Source organism: Mustelus asterias, chromosome 26, assembly GCF_964213995.1.
Source record: "Mustelus asterias chromosome 26, sMusAst1.hap1.1, whole genome shotgun sequence".
Taxonomy (NCBI): Eukaryota; Metazoa; Chordata; class Chondrichthyes; order Carcharhiniformes; family Triakidae; genus Mustelus; species Mustelus asterias.
Window position 1 is genome coordinate 3,640,466 of NC_135826.1, and position 23,177 is coordinate 3,663,642.

Below are 23,177 nucleotides of genomic sequence, written 5' to 3' on the forward strand. Positions count from 1 at the left end.
ATCATCACTCCACACCACACACAGAGTAATCATCACTCCACATCCTCACACAGAGTAATCATCACTCCACATCCCCACACAGAGTAATCATCACTCCCCATCCCCACACAGAGTAATCATCACTCCACATCCCTACACAGAGTAATCATCACTCCCCATCCCCACACAGAGTAATCATCACTCCACATCACTACACAGAGTAATCATCACTCCCCATCCCCACACAGAGTAATCATCACTCCACATCCCCACACAGAGTAATCATCACTCCCCATCCCCACACAGAGTAATCATCACTCCACATCCCTACACAGAGTAATCATCACTCCCCATCCTCACACAGAGTAATCATCACTCCACATCACACACAGAGTAATCATCACTCCACATCGCACACAGAGTAATCATCACTCCACATCACACACAGAGTAATCATCACTCCACATCCTCACACAGAGTAATCATCACTCCCCATCCCCACACAGAGTAATCATCACTCCACATACTCACACAGAGTAATCATCACTCCACATCACACTCAGAGTAATCATCACTCCACATCACACTCAGAGTAATCATCACTCCACATCACACACAGAGTAATCATCACTCCCCATCCCCACACAGAGTAATCATCACTCCCCATCCCCACACAGAATAATCATCACTCCACATCCTCACACAGAGTAATCATCACTCCACATCACACACAGAGTAATCATCACTCCCCATCCCCACACAGAGTAATCATCACTCCCCATCCCCACACAGAGTAATCATCACTCCCCATCCCCACACAGAATAATCATCACTCCCCATCCCCACACAGAGTAATCATCACTCCACATCCCCACACAGAATAATCATCACTCCCCATCCCCACACAGAGTAATCATCACTCCACATCACACACAGAGTAATCATCACTCCCCATCCCCACAAAGAGTAATCATCACTCCCCATCCCCACACAGAGTAATCATCACTCCCCATTCCCACACAGAGTAATCATCACTCCACACCACACACAGAGTAATCATCACTCCCCATCCCCACACAGAGTAATCATCACTCCCCATCCCTACACAGAGTAATCATCACTCCCCATCCCCACAAAGAGTAATCATCACTCCCGATCCCCACACAGAGTAATCATCACTCCCCATCCCCACACAGAGTAATCATCACTCCACATCACACAGAGAGTAATCATCACTCCCCATCCCCACAAAGAATAATCATCACTCCCCATCCCTACACAGAGTAATCATCACTCCCCATCCCCACAAAGAGTAATCATCACTCCCCATCCCCACACAGAGTAATCATCACTCCACATCACACACAGAGTAATCATCACTCCCCATCCCCACAAAGAGTAATCATCACTCCCCATCCCTACACAGAGTAGTCATCACTCCCCATCCCCACACCGAGTAATCATCACTCCCCATCCCCACAAAGAGTAATCATCACTCCCCATCCCTACACAGAGTAATCATCACTCCCCATCCCCACACAGAGTAATCATCACTCCCCATCCCCACAAAGAGTAATCATCACTCCCCATCCCCACACAGAGTAATCATCACTCCACATCCCCACACAGAGTAATCATCACTCCACATCACACACACAGAGTAATCATCACTCCACATTCCCACACAGAGTAATCATCACTCCCCATCCCCACACAGAGTAATCATCACTCCCCATCCCCACACAGAGTAATCATCACTCCCCATCCCCACACAGAGTAATCATCACTCCACATCCCCACACAGAGTAATCATCACTCCCCATCCTCACACAGGGTAATCATCACTCCCCATTCCCACAAAGAGTAATCATCACTCCCCATCCCTACACAGAGCAATCATCACTCCCCATCCCCACACAGAGTAATCGTCACTCCCCATCCCCACAAAGAGTAATCATCACTCCCCATCCCTACACAGAATAATCATCACTCCACATCCCCACACAGAGTAATCATCACTCCACATCCCCACACAGAGTAATCATCACTCCACATCCCCACACAGAGTAATCATCACTCCCCATCCCTACACAGAGTAATCATCACTCCCCATCCCCACAAAGAGTAATCATCACTCCACATCCTCACACAGAGTAATCATCACTCCACATCCTCACACAGAGTAATCATCACTCCCCATCCCCACAAAGAGTAATCATCACTCCCCATCCCCACACAGAGTAATCATCACTCCCCATCCCCACAAAGAGTAATCATCACTCCCCATCCCTACACAGAGTAATCATCACTCCCCATCCCCACACAGAGTAATCATCACTCCCCATCCCCACAAAGAGTAATCATCACTCCCCATCCCTACACAGAGTAATCATCACTCCACATCACACACAGAGTAATCATCACTCCACATCCTCACACAGAGTAATCATCACTCCACAGCCCTACACAGAGTAATCATCACTCCCCATCCCTACACAGAGTAATCATCACTCCACATCACGCACAGAGTAATCATCACTCCACATCCCCACACAGAGTAATCATCACTCCACATCCTCACACAGAGTAATCATCACTCCACATCCTCACACAGAGTAATCATCACTCCACATCACACACAGAGTAATCATCACTCCACAGCCCTACACAGAGTAATCATCACTCCCCATCCCTACACAGAGTAATCATCACTCCACATCACGCACAGAGTAATCATCACTCCACATCCTCACACAGAGTAATCATCACTCCACATCACACACAGAGTAATCATCACTCCACAGCCCTACACAGAGTAATCATCACTCCCCATCCCTACACAGAGTAATCATCACTCCACATCACGCACAGAGTAATCATCACTCCACATCCCCACACAGAGTAATCATCACTCCCCATCCCCACACGGAGTAATCATCACTCCACACCACACACAGAGTAATCATCACTCCACATCCTCACACAGAGTAATCATCACTCCACATCCCCACACAGAGTAATCATCACTCCCCATCCCCACACAGAGTAATCATCACTCCACATCCCTACACAGAGTAATCATCACTCCCCATCCCCACACAGAGTAATCATCACTCCACATCCCTACACAGAGTAATCATCACTCCCCATCCCCACACAGAGTAATCATCACTCCACATCCCCACACAGAGTAATCATCACTCCCCATCCCCACACAGAGTAATCATCACTCCACATCCCTACACAGAGTAACCATCACTCCCCATCCTCACACAGAGTAATCATCACTCCACATCACACTCAGAGTAATCATCACTCCACATCGCACACAGAGTAAACATCACTCCACATCACACACAGAGTAATCATCACTCCACATCCTCACACAGAGTAATCATCACTCCCCATCCCCACACAGAGTAATCATCACTCCCCATCCCCACACAGAATAATCATCACTCCCCATCCCCACACAGAGTAATCATCACTCCACATCCCCACACAGAGTAATCATCACTCCCCATCCCCACAAAGAGTAATCATCACTCCCCATCCCCACAAAGAGTAATCATCACTCCACATCCCCACACAGAATAATCATCACTCCACATCCTCACACAGAGTAATCATCACTCCACATCACACACAGAGTAATCATCACTCCCCATCCCCACACAGAGTAATCATCACTCCCCATCCCCACACAGAGTAATCATCACTCCCCATCACCACACAGAATAATCATCACTCCCCATCCCCACACAGAGTAATCATCACTCCACATCCTCACACAGAATAATCATCACTCCCCATCCCCACACAGAGTAATCATCACTCCACATCACACACAGAGTAATCATCACTCCCCATCCCCACAAAGAGTAATCATCACTCCCCATCCCCACACAGAGTAATCATCACTCCCCATTCCCACACAGAGTAATCATCACTCCACACCACACACAGAGTAATCATCACTCCCCATCCCCACAAAGAGTAATCATCACTCCCCATCCCTACACAGAGTAATCATCACTCCCCATCCCCACAAAGAGTAATCATCACTCCCCATCCCCACACAGAGTAATCATCACTCCACATCACACACAGAGTAATCATCACTCCCCATCCCCACAAAGAGTAATCATCACTCCCCATCCCTACACAGAGTAATCATCACTCCCCATCCCCACACCGAGTAATCATCACTCCCCATCCCCACAAAGAGTAATCATCACTCCCCATCCCTACACAGAGTAATCATCACTCCCCATCCCCACACAGAGTAATCATCACTCCCCATCCCCACAAAGAGTAATCATCACTCCCCATCCCCACACAGAGTAATCATCACTCCACATCCCCACACAGAGTAATCATCACTCCACATCACACACACAGAGTAATCATCACTCCACATTCCCACACAGAGTAATCATCACTCCCCATCCCCACACAGAGTAATCATCACTCCCCATCCCCACACAGAGTAATCATCACTCCACATCCCCACACAGAGTAATCATCACTCCCCATCCTCACACAGGGTAATCATCACTCCCCATCCCCACAAAGAGTAATCATCACTCCCCATCCCTACACAGAGCAATCATCACTCCCCATCCCCACACAGAGTAATCATCACTCCCCATCCCCACACAGAGTAATCATCACTCCCCATCCCTACACAGAATAATCATCACTCCACATCCCCACACAGAGTAATCATCACTCCACATCCCCACACAGAGTAATCATCACTCCACATCCCCACACAGAGTAATCATCACTCCCCATCCCTACACAGAGTAATCATCACTCCCCATCCCCACAAAGAGTAATCATCACTCCCCAACCCTACACAGAGTAATCATCACTCCACATCCCCACAAAGAGTAATCATCACTCTCCATCCCCACAAAGATTAATCATCACTCCACATCCCCACACAGAGTAATCATCACTCCCCATCCCCACACAGAGTAATCATCACTCCACATCCCCACACAGAGTAATCATCACTCCCCATCCCCACAAAGAGTAATCATCACTCCCCATCCCCACAAAGAGTAATCATCACTCCCCATCCCCACACAGAGTAATCATCACTCCCCATCCCCACACAGAGTAATCATCACTCCCCATCCCTACACAGAGTAATCATCACTCCCCATCCCCACACAGAGTAATCATCACTCCCCATCCCCACAAAGAGTAATCATCACTCCCTATCCCTACACAGAGTAATCATCACTCCACATCACACACAGAGTAATCATCACTCCACATCCTCACACAGAGTAATCATCAATCCACAGCCCTACACAGAGTAATCATCACTCCCCATCCCTACACAGAGTAATCATCACTCCACATCACGCACAGAGTAATCATCACTCCACATCCCCACACAGAGTAATCATCACTCCACATCCTCACACAGAGTAATCATCACTCCACATCCTCACACAGAGTAATCATCACTCCACATCACACACAGAGTAATCATCACTCCACAGCCCTACACAGAGTAATCATCACTCCCCATCCCTACACAGAGTAATCATCACTCCACATCACGCACAGAGTAATCATCACTCCACATCCTCACACAGAGTAATCATCACTCCACATCACACACAGAGTAATCATCACTCCACAGCCCTACACAGAGTAATCATCACTCCCCATCCCTACACAGAGTAATCATCACTCCACACCACACACAGAGTAATCATCACTCCCCATTCCCACACAGAGTAATCATCACTCCACACCACACACAGAGTAATCATCACTCCCCATCCCCACAAAGAGTAATCATCACTCCCCATCCCTACACAGAGTAATCATCACTCCCCATCCCCACAAAGAATAATCATCACTCCCCATCCCCACACAGAGTAATCATCACTCCCCATCCCCACAAAGAGTAATCATCACTCCCCATCCCCACACAGAGTAATCATCACTCCACATCACACACAGAGTAATCATCACTCCCCATCCCCACAAAGAGTAATCATCACTCCCCATCCCTACACAGAGTAATCATCACTCCCCATCCCCACACCGAGTAATCATCACTCCCCATCCCCACAAAGAGTAATCATCACTCCCCATCCCTACACAGAGTAATCATCACTCCCCATCCCCACACAGAGTAATCATCACTCCCCATCCCCACAAAGAGTAATCATCACTCCCCATCCCCACACAGAGTAATCATCACTCCACATCCCCACACAGAGTAATCATCACTCCACATCACACACACAGAGTAATCATCACTCCACATTCCCACACAGAGTAATCATCACTCCCCATCCCCACACAGAGTAATCATCACTCCCCATCCCCACACAGAGTAATCATCACTCCACATCCCCACACAGAGTAATCATCACTCCCCATCCTCACACAGGGTAATCATCACTCCCCATCCCCACAAAGAGTAATCATCACTCCCCATCCCTACACAGAGCAATCATCACTCCCCATCCCCACACAGAGTAATCATCACTCCCCATCCCCACAAAGAGTAATCATCACTCCCCATCCCTACACAGAATAATCATCACTCCACATCCCCACACAGAGTAATCATCACTCCACATCCCCACACAGAGTAATCATCACTCCACATCCCCACACAGAGTAATCATCACTCCCCATCCCTACACAGAGTAATCATCACTCCCCATCCCCACAAAGAGTAATCATCACTCCCCATCCCTACACAGAGTAATCATCACTCCACATCCCCACAAAGAGTAATCATCACTCTCCATCCCCACAAAGAGTAATCATCACTCCACATCCCCACACAGAGTAATCATCACTCCCCATCCCCACACAGAGTAATCATCACTCCACATCCCCACACAGAGTAATCATCACTCCCCATCCCCACAAAGAGTAATCATCACTCCCCATCCCCACAAAGAGTAATCATCACTCCACATCCCCACACAGAGTAATCATCACTCCCCATCCCCACAAAGAGTAATCATCACTCCCCATCCCTACACAGAGTAATCATCACTCCCCATCCCCACACAGAGTAATCATCACTCCCCATCCCCCCAAAGAGTAATCATCACTCCCTATCCCTACACAGAGTAATCATCACTCCACATCACACACAGAGTAATCATCACTCCACATCCTCACACAGAGTAATCATCACTCCACAGCCCTACACAGAGTAATCATCACTCCCCATCCCTACACAGAGTCATCATCACTCCACATCACGCACAGTGTAATCATCACTCCACATCCCCACACAGAGTAATCATCACTCCACATCCTCACACAGAGTAATCATCACTCCACATCCTCACACAGAGTAATCATCACTCCACATCACACACAGAGTAATCATCACTCCACAGCCCTACACAGAGTAATCATCACTCCCCATCCCTACACAGAGTAATCATCACTCCACATCACGCACAGAGTAATCATCACTCCACATCCTCACACAGAGTAATCATCACTCCACATCACACACAGAGTAATCATCACTCCACAGCCCTACACAGAGTAATCATCACTCCCCATCCCTACACAGAGTAATCATCACTCCACATCACGCACAGAGTAATCATCACTCCACATCCCCACACAGAGTAATCATCACTCCCCATCCCCACACAGAGTAATCATCACTCCACACCACACACAGAGTAATCATCACTCCACATCCTCACACAGAGTAATCATCACTCCACATCCCCACACAGAGTAATCATCACTCCCCATCCCCACACAGAGTAATCATCACTCCACATCCCTACACAGAGTAATCATCACTCCCCATCCCCACACAGAGTAATCATCACTCCACATCCCTACACAGAGTAATCATCACTCCCCATCCCCACACAGAGTAATCATCACTCCACAGCCCTACACAGAGTAATCATCACTCCCCATCCCTACACAGAGTAATCATCACTCCACACCACACACAGAGTAATCATCACTCCCCATTCCCACACAGAGTAATCATCACTCCACACCACACACAGAGTAATCATCACTCCCCATCCCCACAAAGAGTAATCATCACTCCCCATCCCTACACAGAGTAATCATCACTCCCCATCCCCACAAAGAGTAATCATCACTCCCGATCCCCACACAGAGTAATCATCACTCCCCATCCCCACACAGAGTAATCATCACTCCACATCACACACAGAGTAATCATCACTCCCCATCCCCACAAAGAATAATCATCACTCCCCATCCCTACACAGAGTAATCATCACTCCCCATCCCCACAAAGAGTAATCATCACTCCCCATCCCCACACAGAGTAATCATCACTCCACATCACACACAGAGTAATCATCACTCCCCATCCCCACAAAGAGTAATCATCACTCCCCATCCCTACACAGAGTAATCATCACTCCCCATCCCCACACCGAGTAATCATCACTCCCCATCCCCACAAAGAGTAATCATCACTCCCCATCCCTACACAGAGTAATCATCACTCCCCATCCCCACACAGAGTAATCATCACTCCCCATCCCCACAAAGAGTAATCATCACTCCCCATCCCCACACAGAGTAATCATCACTCCACATCCCCACACAGAGTAATCATCACTCCACATCACACACACAGAGTAATCATCACTCCACATTCCCACACAGAGTAATCATCACTCCCCATCCCCACACAGAGTAATCATCACTCCCCATCCCCACACAGAGTAATCATCACTCCACATCCCCACACAGAGTAATCATCACTCCCCATCCTCACACAGGGTAATCATCACTCCCCATCCCCACAAAGAGTAATCATCACTCCCCATCCCTACACAGAGCAATCATCACTCCCCATCCCCACACAGAGTAATCATCACTCCCCATCCCCACAAAGAGTAATCATCACTCCCCATCCCTACACAGAATAATCATCACTCCACATCCCCACACAGAGTAATCATCACTCCACATCCCCACACAGAGTAATCATCACTCCACATCCCCACACAGAGTAATCATCACTCCCCATCCCTACACAGAGTAATCATCACTCCCCATCCCCACAAAGAGTAATCATCACTCCCCATGCCTACACAGAGTAATCATCACTCCTCATCCCCACAAAGAGTAATCATCACTCTCCATCCCCACAAAGAGTAATCATCACTCCACATCCCCACACAGAGTAATCATCACTCCCCATCCCCACACAGAGTAATCATCACTCCACATCCCCACACAGAGTAATCATCACTCCCCATCCCCACAAAGAGTAATCATCACTCCCCATCCCCACAAAGAGTAATCATCACTCCCCATCCCCACACAGAGTAATCATCACTCCCCATCCCCACAAAGAGTAATCATCACTCCCCATCCCTACACAGAGTAATCATCACTCCCCATCCCCACACAGAGTAATCATCACTCCCCATCCCCACAAAGAGTAATCATCACTCCCTATCCCTACACAGAGTAATCATCACTCCACATCACACACAGAGTAATCATCACTCCACATCCTCACACAGAGTAATCATCACTCCACAGCCCTACACAGAGTAATCATCACTCCCCATCCCTACACAGAGTCATCATCACTCCACATCACGCACAGAGTAATCATCACTCCACATCCCCACACAGAGTAATCATCACTCCACATCCTCACACAGAGTAATCATCACTCCACATCCTCACACAGAGTAATCATCACTCCACATCACACACAGAGTAATCATCACTCCACAGCCCTACACAGAGTAATCATCACTCCCCATCCCTACACAGAGTAATCATCACTCCACATCACGCACAGAGTAATCATCACTCCACATCCTCACACAGAGTAATCATCACTCCACATCACACACAGAGTAATCATCACTCCACAGCCCTACACAGAGTAATCATCACTCCCCATCCCTACACAGAGTAATCATCACTCCACATCACGCACAGAGTAATCATCACTCCACATCCCCACACAGAGTAATCATCACTCCCCATCCCCACACAGAGTAATCATCACTCCACACCACACACAGAGTAATCATCACTCCACATCCTCACACAGAGTAATCATCACTCCACATCCCCACACAGAGTAATCATCACTCCCCATCCCCACACAGAGTAATCATCACTCCACATCCCTACACAGAGTATTCATCACTCCCCATCCCCACACAGATTAATCATCACTCCACATCCCTACACAGAGTAATCATCACTCCCCATCCCCACACAGAGTAATCATCACTCCACATCCCCACACAGAGTAATCATCACTCCCCATCCCCACACAGAGTAATCATCACTCCACATCCCTACACAGAGTAATCATCACTCCCCATCCTCACACAGAGTAATCATCACTCCACATCACACACAGAGTAATCATCACTCCACATCGCACACAGAGTAATCATCACTCCACATCACACACAGAGTAATCATCACTCCACATCCTCACACAGAGTAATCATCACTCCCCATCCCCACACAGAGTAATCATCACTCCACATCCTCACACAGAGTAATCATCACTCCACATCACACTCAGAGTAATCATCACTCCACATCACACTCAGAGTAATCATCACTCCACATCACACACAGAGTAATCATCACTCCCCATCCACACACAGAGTAATCATCACTCCCCATCCCCACACAGAATAATCATCACTCCACATCCTCACACAGAGTAAGCATCACTCCACATCACACACAGAGTAATCATCACTCCCCATCCCCACACAGAGTAATCATCACTCCCCATCCCCACACAGAGTAATCATCACTCCCCATCCCCACACAGAATAATCATCACTCCCCATGCCCACACAGAGTAATCATCACTCCACATCCCCACACAGAGTAATCATCACTCTCCATCCCCACAAAGAGTAATCATCACTCCACATCCCCACACAGAGTAATCATCACTCCCCATCCCCACACAGAGTAATCATCACTCCACATCCCCACACAGAGTAATCATCACTCCCCATCCCCACAAAGAGTAATCATCACTCCCCATCCCCACAAAGAGTAATCATCACTCCCCATCCCCACACAGAGTAATCATCACTCCCCATCCCCACAAAGAGTAATCATCACTCCCCATCCCTACACAGAGTAATCATCACTCCCCATCCCCACACAGAGTAATCATCACTCCCCATCCCCACAAAGAGTAATCATCACTCCCTATCCCTACACAGAGTAATCATCACTCCACATCACACACAGAATAATCATCACTCCACATCCTCACACAGAGTAATCATCACTCCACAGCCCTACACAGAGTAATCATCACTCCCCATCCCTACACAGAGTAATCATCACTCCACATCACGTACAGAGTAATCATCACTCCACATCCCCACACAGAGTAATCATCACTCCACATCCTCACACAGAGTAATCATCACTCCACATCCTCACACAGAGTAATCATCACTCCACATCACACACAGAGTAATCATCACTCCACAGCCCTACACAGAGTAATCATCACTCCCCATCCCTACACAGAGTAATCATCACTCCACATCACGCACAGAGTAATCATCACTCCACATCCTCACACAGAGTAATCATCACTCCACATCCCCACACAGAGTAATCATCACTCCCCATCCCCACACAGAGTAATCATCACTCCACATCCCTACACAGAGTAATCATCACTCCCCATCCCCACACAGAGTAATCATCACTCCACATCCCTACACAGAGTAATTATCACTCCCCATCCCCACACAGAGTAATCATCACTCCACATCCCCACACAGAGTAATCATCACTCCCCATCCCCACACAGAGTAATCATCACTCCACATCCCTACACAGAGTAATCATCACTCCCCATCCTCACACAGAGTAATCATCACTCCACATCACACACAGAGTAATCATCACTCCACATCGCACACAGAGTAATCATCACTCCACATCACACACAGAGTAATCATCACTCCCCATCCCCACACAGAGTAATCATCACTCCCCATCCCCACACAGAGTAATCATCACTCCCCATCCCCACACAGAATAATCATCACTCCCCATGCCCACACAGAGTAATCATCACTCCACATCCCCACACAGAGTAATCATCACTCTCCATCCCCACAAAGAGTAATCATCACTCCACATCCCCACACAGAGTAATCATCACTCCCCATCCCCACACAGAGTAATCATCACTCCACATCCCCACACAGAGTAATCATCACTCCCCATCCCCACAAAGAGTAATCATCACTCCCCATCCCCACAAAGAGTAATCATCACTCCCCATCCCCACACAGAGTAATCATCACTCCCCATCCCCACAAAGAGTAATCATCACTCCCCATCCCTACACAGAGTAATCATCACTCCCCATCCCCACACAGAGTAATCATCACTCCCCATCCCCACAAAGAGTAATCATCACTCCCTATCCCTACACAGAGTAATCATCACTCCACATCACACACAGAATAATCATCACTCCACATCCTCACACAGAGTAATCATCACTCCACAGCCCTACACAGAGTAATCATCACTCCCCATCCCTACACAGAGTAATCATCACTCCACATCACGCACAGAGTAATCATCACTCCACATCCCCACACAGAGTAATCATCACTCCACATCCTCACACAGAGTAATCATCACTCCACATCCTCACACAGAGTAATCATCACTCCACATCACACACAGAGTAATCATCACTCCACAGCCCTACACAGAGTAATCATCACTCCCCATCCCTACACAGAGTAATCATCACTCCACATCACGCACAGAGTAATCATCACTCCACATCCTCACACAGAGTAATCATCACTCCACATCACACACAGAGTAATCATCACTCCACAGCCCTACACAGAGTAATCATCACTCCCCATCCCTACACAGAGTAATCATCACTCCACATCACGCACAGTGTAATCATCACTCCACATCCCCACACAGAGTAATCATCACTCCCCATCCCCACACAGAGTAATCATCACTCCACACCACACACAGAGTAATCATCACTCCACATCCTCACACAGAGTAATCATCACTCCACATCCCCACACAGAGTAATCATCACTCCCCATCCACACACAGAGTAATCATCACTCCACATCCCTACACAGAGTAATCATCACTCCCCATCCCCACACAGAGTAATCATCACTCCACATCCCTACACAGAGTAATCATCACTCCCCATCCCCACACAGAGTAATCATCACTCCACATCCCCACACAGAGTAATCATCACTCCCCATCCCCACACAGAGTAATCATCACTCCACATCCCTACACAGAGTAATCATCACTCCCCATCCTCACACAGAGTAATCATCACTCCACATCACACACAGAGTAATCATCACTCCACATCGCACACAGAGTAATCATCACTCCACATCACACACAGAGTAATCATCACTCCCCATCCCCACACAGAGTAATCATCACTCCCCATCCCCACACAGAATAATCATCACTCCACATCCTCACACAGAGTAATCATCACTCCACATCACACACAGAGTAATCATCACTCCCCATCCCCACACAGAGTAATCATCACTCCCCATCCCCACACAGAGTAATCATCACTCCCCATCCCCACACAGAATAATCATCACTCCCCATCCCCACACAGAGTAATCATCACTCCACATCCCCACTCAGAATAATCATCACTCCCCATCCCCACACAGAGTAATCATCACTCCACATCACACACAGAGTAATCATCACTCCCCATCCCCACAAAGAGTAATCATCACTCCCCATCCCCACAAAGAGTAATCATCACTCCCCATCCCCACACAGAGTAATCATCACTCCCCATCCCCACAAAGAGTAATCATCACTCCCCATCCCTACACAGAGTAATCATCACTCCCCATCCCCACACAGAGTAATCATCACTCCCCATCCCCACAAAGAGTAATCATCACTCCCTATCCCTACACAGAGTAATCATCACTCCACATCACACACAGAATAATCATCACTCCACATCCTCACACAGAGTAATCATCACTCCACAGCCCTACACAGAGTAATCATCACTCCCCATCCCTACACAGAGTAATCATCACTCCACATCACGCACAGAGTAATCATCACTCCACATCCCCACACAGAGTAATCATCACTCCACATCCTCACACAGAGTAATCATCACTCCACATCCTCACACAGAGTAATCATCACTCCACATCACACACAGAGTAATCATCACTCCACAGCCCTACACAGAGTAATCATCACTCCCCATCCCTACACAGAGTAATCATCACTCCACATCACGCACAGAGTAATCATCACTCCACATCCTCACACAGAGTAATCATCACTCCACATCACACACAGAGTAATCATCACTCCACAGCCCTACACAGAGTAATCATCACTCCCCATCCCTACACAGAGTAATCATCACTCCACATCACGCACAGTGTAATCATCACTCCACATCCCCACACAGAGTAATCATCACTCCCCATCCCCACACAGAGTAATCATCACTCCACACCACACACAGAGTAATCATCACTCCACATCCTCACACAGAGTAATCATCACTCCACATCCCCACACAGAGTAATCATCACTCCCCATCCACACACAGAGTAATCATCACTCCACATCCCTACACAGAGTAATCATCACTCCCCATCCCCACACAGAGTAATCATCACTCCACATCCCTACACAGAGTAATCATCACTCCCCATCCCCACACAGAGTAATCATCACTCCACATCCCCACACAGAGTAATCATCACTCCCCATCCCCACACAGAGTAATCATCACTCCACATCCCTACACAGAGTAATCATCACTCCCCATCCTCACACAGAGTAATCATCACTCCACATCACACACAGAGTAATCATCACTCCACATCGCACACAGAGTAATCATCACTCCACATCACACACAGAGTAATCATCACTCCCCATCCCCACACAGAGTAATCATCACTCCCCATCCCCACACAGAATAATCATCACTCCACATCCTCACACAGAGTAATCATCACTCCACATCACACACAGAGTAATCATCACTCCCCATCCCCACACAGAGTAATCATCACTCCCCATCCCCACACAGAGTAATCATCACTCCCCATCCCCACACAGAATAATCATCACTCCCCATCCCCACACAGAGTAATCATCACTCCACATCCCCACTCAGAATAATCATCACTCCCCATCCCCACACAGAGTAATCATCACTCCACATCACACACAGAGTAATCATCACTCCCCATCCCCACAAAGAGTAATCATCACTCCCCATCCCCACACAGAGTAATCATCACTCCCCATTCCCACACAGAGTAATCATCACTCCACACCACACACAGAGTAATCATCACTCCCCATCCCCACAAAGAGTAATCATCACTCCCCATCCCTACACAGAGTAATCATCACTCCCCATCCCCACAAAGAGTAATCATCACTCCCGATCCCCACACAGAGTAATCATCACTCCCCATCCCCACACAGAGTAATCATCACTCCACATCACACACAGAGTAATCATCACTCCCCATCCCCACAAAGAATAATCATCACTCCCCATCCCTACACAGAGTAATCATCACTCCCCATCCCCACAAAGAGTAATCATCACTCCCCATCCCGACACAGAGTAATCATCACTCCACATCACACACAGAGTAATCATCACTCCCCATCCCCACAAAGAGTAATCATCACTCCCCATCCCTACACAGAGTAATCATCACTCCCCATCCCCACACCGAGTAATCATCACTCCCCATCCCCACACAGAGTAATCATCACTCCCCATCCCTACACAGAGTAATCATCACTCCCCATCCCCACACAGAGTAATCATCACTCCCCATCCCCACAAAGAGTAATCATCACTCCCCATCCCCACACAGAGTAATCATCACTCCACATCCCCACACAGAGTAATCATCACTCCACATCACACACACAGAGTAATCATCACTCCCCATCCCCACACAGAGTAATCATCACTCCCCATCCCCACACAGAGTAATCATCACTCCCCATCCCCACACAGAGTAATCATCACTCCCCATCCCCACACAGAGTAATCATCACTCCACATCCCCACACAGAGTAATCATCACTCCCCATCCTCACACAGGGTAATCATCACTCCCCATCCCCACAAAGAGTAATCATCACTCCCCATCCCTACACAGAGCAATCATCACTCCCCATCCCCACACAGAGTAATCATCACTCCCCATCCCCACAAAGAGTAATCATCACTCCCCATCCCTACACAGAGTAATCATCACTCCACATCCCCACACAGAGTAATCATCACTCCACATCCCCACTCAGAGTAATCATCACTCCACATCCCCACACAGAGTAATCATCACTCCCCATCCCTACACAGAGTAATCATCACTCCCCATCCCCACAAAGAGTAATCATCACTCCCCATCCCTACACAGAGTAATCATCACTCCACATCCCCACAAAGAGTAATCATCACTCTCCATCCCCACAAAGAGTAATCATCACTCCACATCCCCACACAGAGTAATCATCACTCCCCATCCCCACACAGAGTAATCATCACTCCACATCCCCACACAGAGTAATCATCACTCCCCATCCCCACAAAGAGCAATCATCACTCCCCATCCCCACAAAGAGTAATCATCACTCCCCATCCCCACACAGAGTAATCATCACTCCACATCACACACAGAGTAATCATCACTCCACATCCCCACACAGAGTAATCATCACTCCCCATCCCCACACAGAGTAATCATCACTCCACATCCTCACACAGAGTAATCATCACTCCACATCCTCACACAGAGTAATCATCACTCCCCATCCCCACAAAGAGTAATCATCACTCCCCATCCCCACACAGAGTAATCATCACTCCCCATCCCCACAAAGAGTAATCATCACTCCCCAACCCTACACAGAGTAATCATCACGCCCCATCCCCACACAGAGTAATCATCACTCCCCATCCCCACAAAGAGTAATCATCACTCCCCATCCCTACACAGAGTAATCATCACTCCACATCACACACAGAGTAATCATCACTCCACATCCTCACACAGAGTAATCATCACTCCACAGCCCTACACAGAGTAATCATCACTCCCCATCCCTACACAGAGTAATCATCACTCCACATCACGCACAGAGTAATCATCACGCCACATCCCCACACAGAGTAATCATCACTCCACATCCTCACACAGAATAATCATCACTCCACATCCTCACACAGAGTAATCATCACTCCACATCACACACAGAGTAATCATCACTCCACAGCCCTACACAGAGTAATCATCACTCCCCATCCCTACACAGAGTAATCATCACTCCACATCACGCACAGAGTAATCATCACTCCACATCCTCACACAGAGTAATCATCACTCCACATCACACACAGAGTAATCATCACTCCACAGCCCTACACAGAGTAATCATCACTCCCCATCCCTACACAGAGTAATCATCACTCCACATCACGCACAGAGTAATCATCACTCCACATCCCCACACAGAGTAATCATCACTCCCCATCCCCACACAGAGTAATCATCACTCCACACCACACACAGAGTAATCATCACTCCACATCCTCACACAGAGTAATCATCACTCCACATCCCCACACAGAGTAATCATCACTCCCCATCCCCACACAGAGTAATCATCACTCCACATCCCTACACAGAGTAATCATCACTCCCCATCCCCACACAGAGTAATCATCACTCCACATCCCTACACAGAGTAATCATCACTCCCCATCCCCACACAGAGTAATCATCACTCCACATCCCTACACAGAGTAATCATCACTCCCCATCCCCACACAGAGTAATCATCACTCCACATCACACACAGAGTAATCATCACTCCACATCGCACACAGAGTAATCACCACTCCACATCACACACAGAGTAATCATCACTCCACATCCTCACACAGAGTAATCATCACTCCCCATCCCCACACAGAGTAATCATCACTCCACATCCTCACACAGAGTAATCATCACTCCACATCACACTCAGAGTAATCATCACTCCACATCACATACAGAGTAATCATCACTCCACATCACACACAGAGTAATCATCACTCCCCATCCACACACAGAGTAATCATCACTCCCCATCCCCACACAGAATAATCATCACTCCACATCCTCACACAGAGTAATCATCACTCCACATCACACACAGAGTAATCATCACTCCCCATCCCCACACAGAGTAATCATCACTCCCCATCCCCACACAGAGTAATCATCACTCCCCATCCCCACACAGAATAATCATCACTCCCCATCCCCACACAGAGTAATCATCACTCCACATCCCCACACAGAATAATCATCACTCCCCATCCCCACACAGAGTAATCATCACTCCACATCACACACAGAGTAATCATCACTCCCCATCCCCACAAAGAGTAATCATCACTCCCCATCCCCACACAGAGTAATCATCACTCCCCATTCCCACACAGAGTAATCATCACTCCACACCACACACAGAGTAATCATCACTCCCCATCCCCACAAAGAGTAATCATCACTCCCCATCCCTACACAGAGTAATCATCACTCCCCATCCCCACAAAGAGTAATCATCACTCCCGATCCCCACACAGAGTAATCATCACTCCCCATCCCCACACAGAGTAATCATCACTCCACATCACACACAGAGTAATCATCACTCCCCATCCCCACAAAGAGTAATCATCACTCCCCATCCCCACACAGAGTAATCATCACTCCACATCACACACAGAGTAATCATCACTCCCCATCCCCACAAAGAGTAATCATCACTCCCCATCCCTACACAGAGTAATCATCACTCCCCATCCCCACACCGAGTAATCATCACTCCCCATCCCCACAAAGAGTAATCATCACTCCCCATCCCTACACAGAGTAATCATCACTCCCCATCCCCACACAGAGTAATCATCACTCCCCATCCCCACAAAGAGTAATCATCACTCCCCATCCCCACACAGAGTAATCATCACTCCACATCCCCACACAGAGTAATCATCACTCCACATCACACACACAGAGTAATCATCACTCCACATTCCCACACAGAGTAATCATCACTCCCCATCCCCACACAGAGTAATCATCACTCCCCATCCCCACAAAGATTAATCATCACTCCCCATCCCTTCACAGAGCAATCATCACTCCCCATCCCCACACAGAGTAATCATCACTCCCCATCCCCACAAAGAGTAATCATCACTCCCCATCCCTACACAGAGTAATCATCACTCCACATCCCCACACAGAGTAATCATCACTCCACATCCCCACACAGAGTAATCATCACTCCACATCCCCACACAGAGTAATCATCACTCCCCATCCCTACACAGAGTAATCATCACTCCCCATCCCCACAAAGAGTAATCATCACTCCCCATCCCTACACAGAGTAATCATCACTCCACATCCCCACAAAGAGTAATCATCACTCTCCATCCCCACACAGAGTAATCATCACTCCACATCCCCACACAGAGTAATCATCACTCCCCTTCCCCACACAGAGTAATCATCACTCCACATCCCCACACAGAGTAATCATCACTCCCCATCCCCACAAAGAGTAATCATCACTCCCCATCCCCACACAGAGTAATCATCACTCCCCATCCCCACAAAGAGTAATCATCACTCCCCATCCCCACACAGAGTAATCATCACTCCCCATCCTCACACAGAGTAATCTTCACTCCACATCACACACAGAGTAATCATCACTCCCCATCCCCACACAGAGTAATCATCACTCCCCATCCTCACACAGAGTAATCATCACTCCCCATCCCCACACAGAGTAATCATCACTCCCCATCCTCACACAGAGTAATCATCACTCCCCATCCCCACACAGAGTAATCATCACTCCCCATCCCCACACAGAGTAATCATCACTCCACATCCCTACACAGAGTAATCATCACTCCCCATCCCCACACAGAGTAATCATCACTCCACATCCCCACACAGAGTAATCATCACTCCCCATCCTCACACAGAGTAATCATCACTCCCCATCCCCACACAGAATAATCATCACACCCCGTCCCCACACAGAGTAATCATCACTCCCCATCCCTACACAGAGTAATCATCACTCCCCATCCCTACACAGAGTAATCATCACTCCACATCACACACAGAGTAATCATCACTCCACATCCCCACACAGAGTAATCATCACTCCCCATCCCCACACAGAGTAATCATCACTCCCCATCCCCACACAGAGTAATCATCACTCCACATCACACACAGAGTAATCATCACTCCCCATCACACACACAGAGTAATCATCACTCCACATCCCCACACAGAGTAATCATCACTCCCCATCACACACAGAGTAATCATCACTCCCCATCACACACAGAGTAATCATCACTCCCCATCACACACAGAGTAATCATCACTCCCCATCCCCACACAGAGTAATCATCACTCCCCATCTCACACACACAGAGTAATCATCACTCCACATCCCCACACAGAGTAATCATCACTCCCCATCACACACAGAGTAATCATCACTCCCCATCACACACAGAGTAATCATCACTCCCCATCACACACAGAGTAATCATCACTCCACATCCCCACACAGAAAAAAACGGCAAATATCATTGCAATTGGTTCCGAGTATTAATTTTATCAATTCCAATTTGCTGTAATTGGTGCCACCCTTTGCACGGGTAACGAAAGGATGTTACACAGTGTGGAGGATATCAGGATAAAGCCACACGCACACAGCACACCCTCACCCACAGCAAGGACTGAGAAACACAACAGAAGGGAGGCCCCGTGGGGTCAAATACAACCACCGTAGCCTCAAGAAGCCCCCCAAAACTTCCAAAAATTGAAAGGATATCCCAGAAAGGGGGGAACTTCAGAATACAACCTCAAATCCAAGACGTGGTGTGAAGGCGTATACTCTAAAACACAACAGAGCTATACAGCCTCATGGGAAGAGTGCAGATAAAACAGAGACCAGGTCTCTCACCTTGCCCTCGGATTCCACAGATAACATGACACCTTCCACTGGGAGTATAGTCTCCACACCTTCACACCTTCCAAATATGATTTTTCAACACAGCTGTTGTTTTTGCCCACACAGCCTAAGAAAGTAAGGGATATTGAGACAGGTAAAAGAAAAGCCAATAAGGCAAGGATTCTCACTCCACACTTGGGCTCACAACAAAACCGGCCTCACTTGTCCCCAGCCACACCAGAGTAACTGCTCAAATCCCACCATCAGCCCTAAAATTTAACCCACCAACCTGAAGAAGAGCTGTCAAGACACCCACAAACAGGACGTCTCGGGGAAATAGAACCCTTCTGCTCCCAGGTTGTTGCTGGGGATGGAGCATTTGAGCTGTAAGGAGAGATTGGATAGACTTGGGTCGTTTTCTTTAGAGCAGAGAAGGCTGAGGGGGGGTGGGGCATAATTGAGGTGTATACGATTAAGAAGGGCATGGACAGGGTGAATAGGGAACAGCTGTTCTCCTTAGTTGATCAATAATGAGGGAGCATAAATTTAAGGTGAGGGGCAGGAGGTTTTGAGGGGATCTGAGGAAAGATTTGTTCACCCAGAGGGTAGTTTTAGTCTGGAATACACTGCCTGGGAGGGTAGTGGAAACAGGAAACATCACAACCTTTAAAAAGTACGTGGATGAGCACTTGAAATGTCAGAACGATCAGGGCTATGGGCCAAGTGCTGGAAACTGGGATTAGTGTAGATGTAGTGTAGTTTTGTCAGTGCAGACCCGATGAGCCAAAGGAACTCTTCTGTACTGTATGATTCTATGACTCTATGACAAGATGAGGAAAACTCTGATGAAGGAACAGCGCTGTGAAAGCTTGTGATTTCAAATAAACCTGTTGGACTATAACCTGGTGTCATGTGACCCCTCATCTTGTCCACCCCAATCCAACACCGGCATCTCCCCATCATGGCCACTCTCTGATCTGGGGTATCACGTAGAAGCACAAGGATTGCCCCCCACCCCCATGGAAAACAAGGTCAGAGCAATAAAGGAGGTCCCCAGAATCACAACTCAGCTCGAGTCATTCTTAGGAATGGTGAATTACCATTGGAGTTTCTATCAAATTTGTCACCACTCTTAGCCCACTTTGCATATTTGATTTGATTTATTATTGTCGCATGTATTAGTATACAGTGAAAAGTATTGTTTCTTGCGCGCTATACAAACAAAGCATGCCGTTCATAGAGAAAGAAAGGAGAGAGTGCAGAATGTAGTGTTACAGTCATAGCTAGGGTGTAGAGAAAGATCAACTTAATGCGAGATAGGTCCATTCAATAATCCGATGGCAGCAGGGAAGAAGCTGTTCCTGAGTCGGTTGGTACATGACCTCAGACTTTTGTATCTTTTTCCCGACAGAAGAAGGTGGAAGAGAGAATGTCCGGGGTGTGTGGTGTCCTTAATTATGCTGGCTGCTTTTCCGAGGCAGCGGGAAGTGTAGACAGAGTCAATGGATGGGAGGCTGGTTTGAGTGATGGACTGGGCTTCGTTCACAACCTTTTGTAGTTTCTTGCGGTCTTGGGCAGAGCAGGAGCCATACCAAGCATATGCTGCTGAAGGAGCATTAGTGTCGGTTTTGGAAGGTGTGCCAGAAAGAAGCTTTTAACAGAGTGAAGCAATTATTACATTCATCGAGTTTATCGGTGCATTTTGACCCATCTAAGGAATTGGTGTTAAGCTGTGACTCCTCTCCATGTGGTGTTGGTGTAGTTTTGTCCCATGAGATGGGTGACGGATCTGAAAGGCCTGACTTGAGAACCCTCTCAAAGGCCAAAAGGGGCTAGTTTCAGATTGAAAAAGAAGATTTGTTGATGGTGTATGGGGTAAAGAGGTTCCACCAGTACGTGTATGGGAGGCAATTTACCATTGGTACAGACCACAAACCATTCCGCCAATCACATCAACAAGAACTCAGCATTGGGCTTTAGTTCTGTCTATCTATGAAAATGCATTCAAAAAGGGCCTGAGACACACGTAGTGAATGCGGGTTTGCTCACTCTCCCAC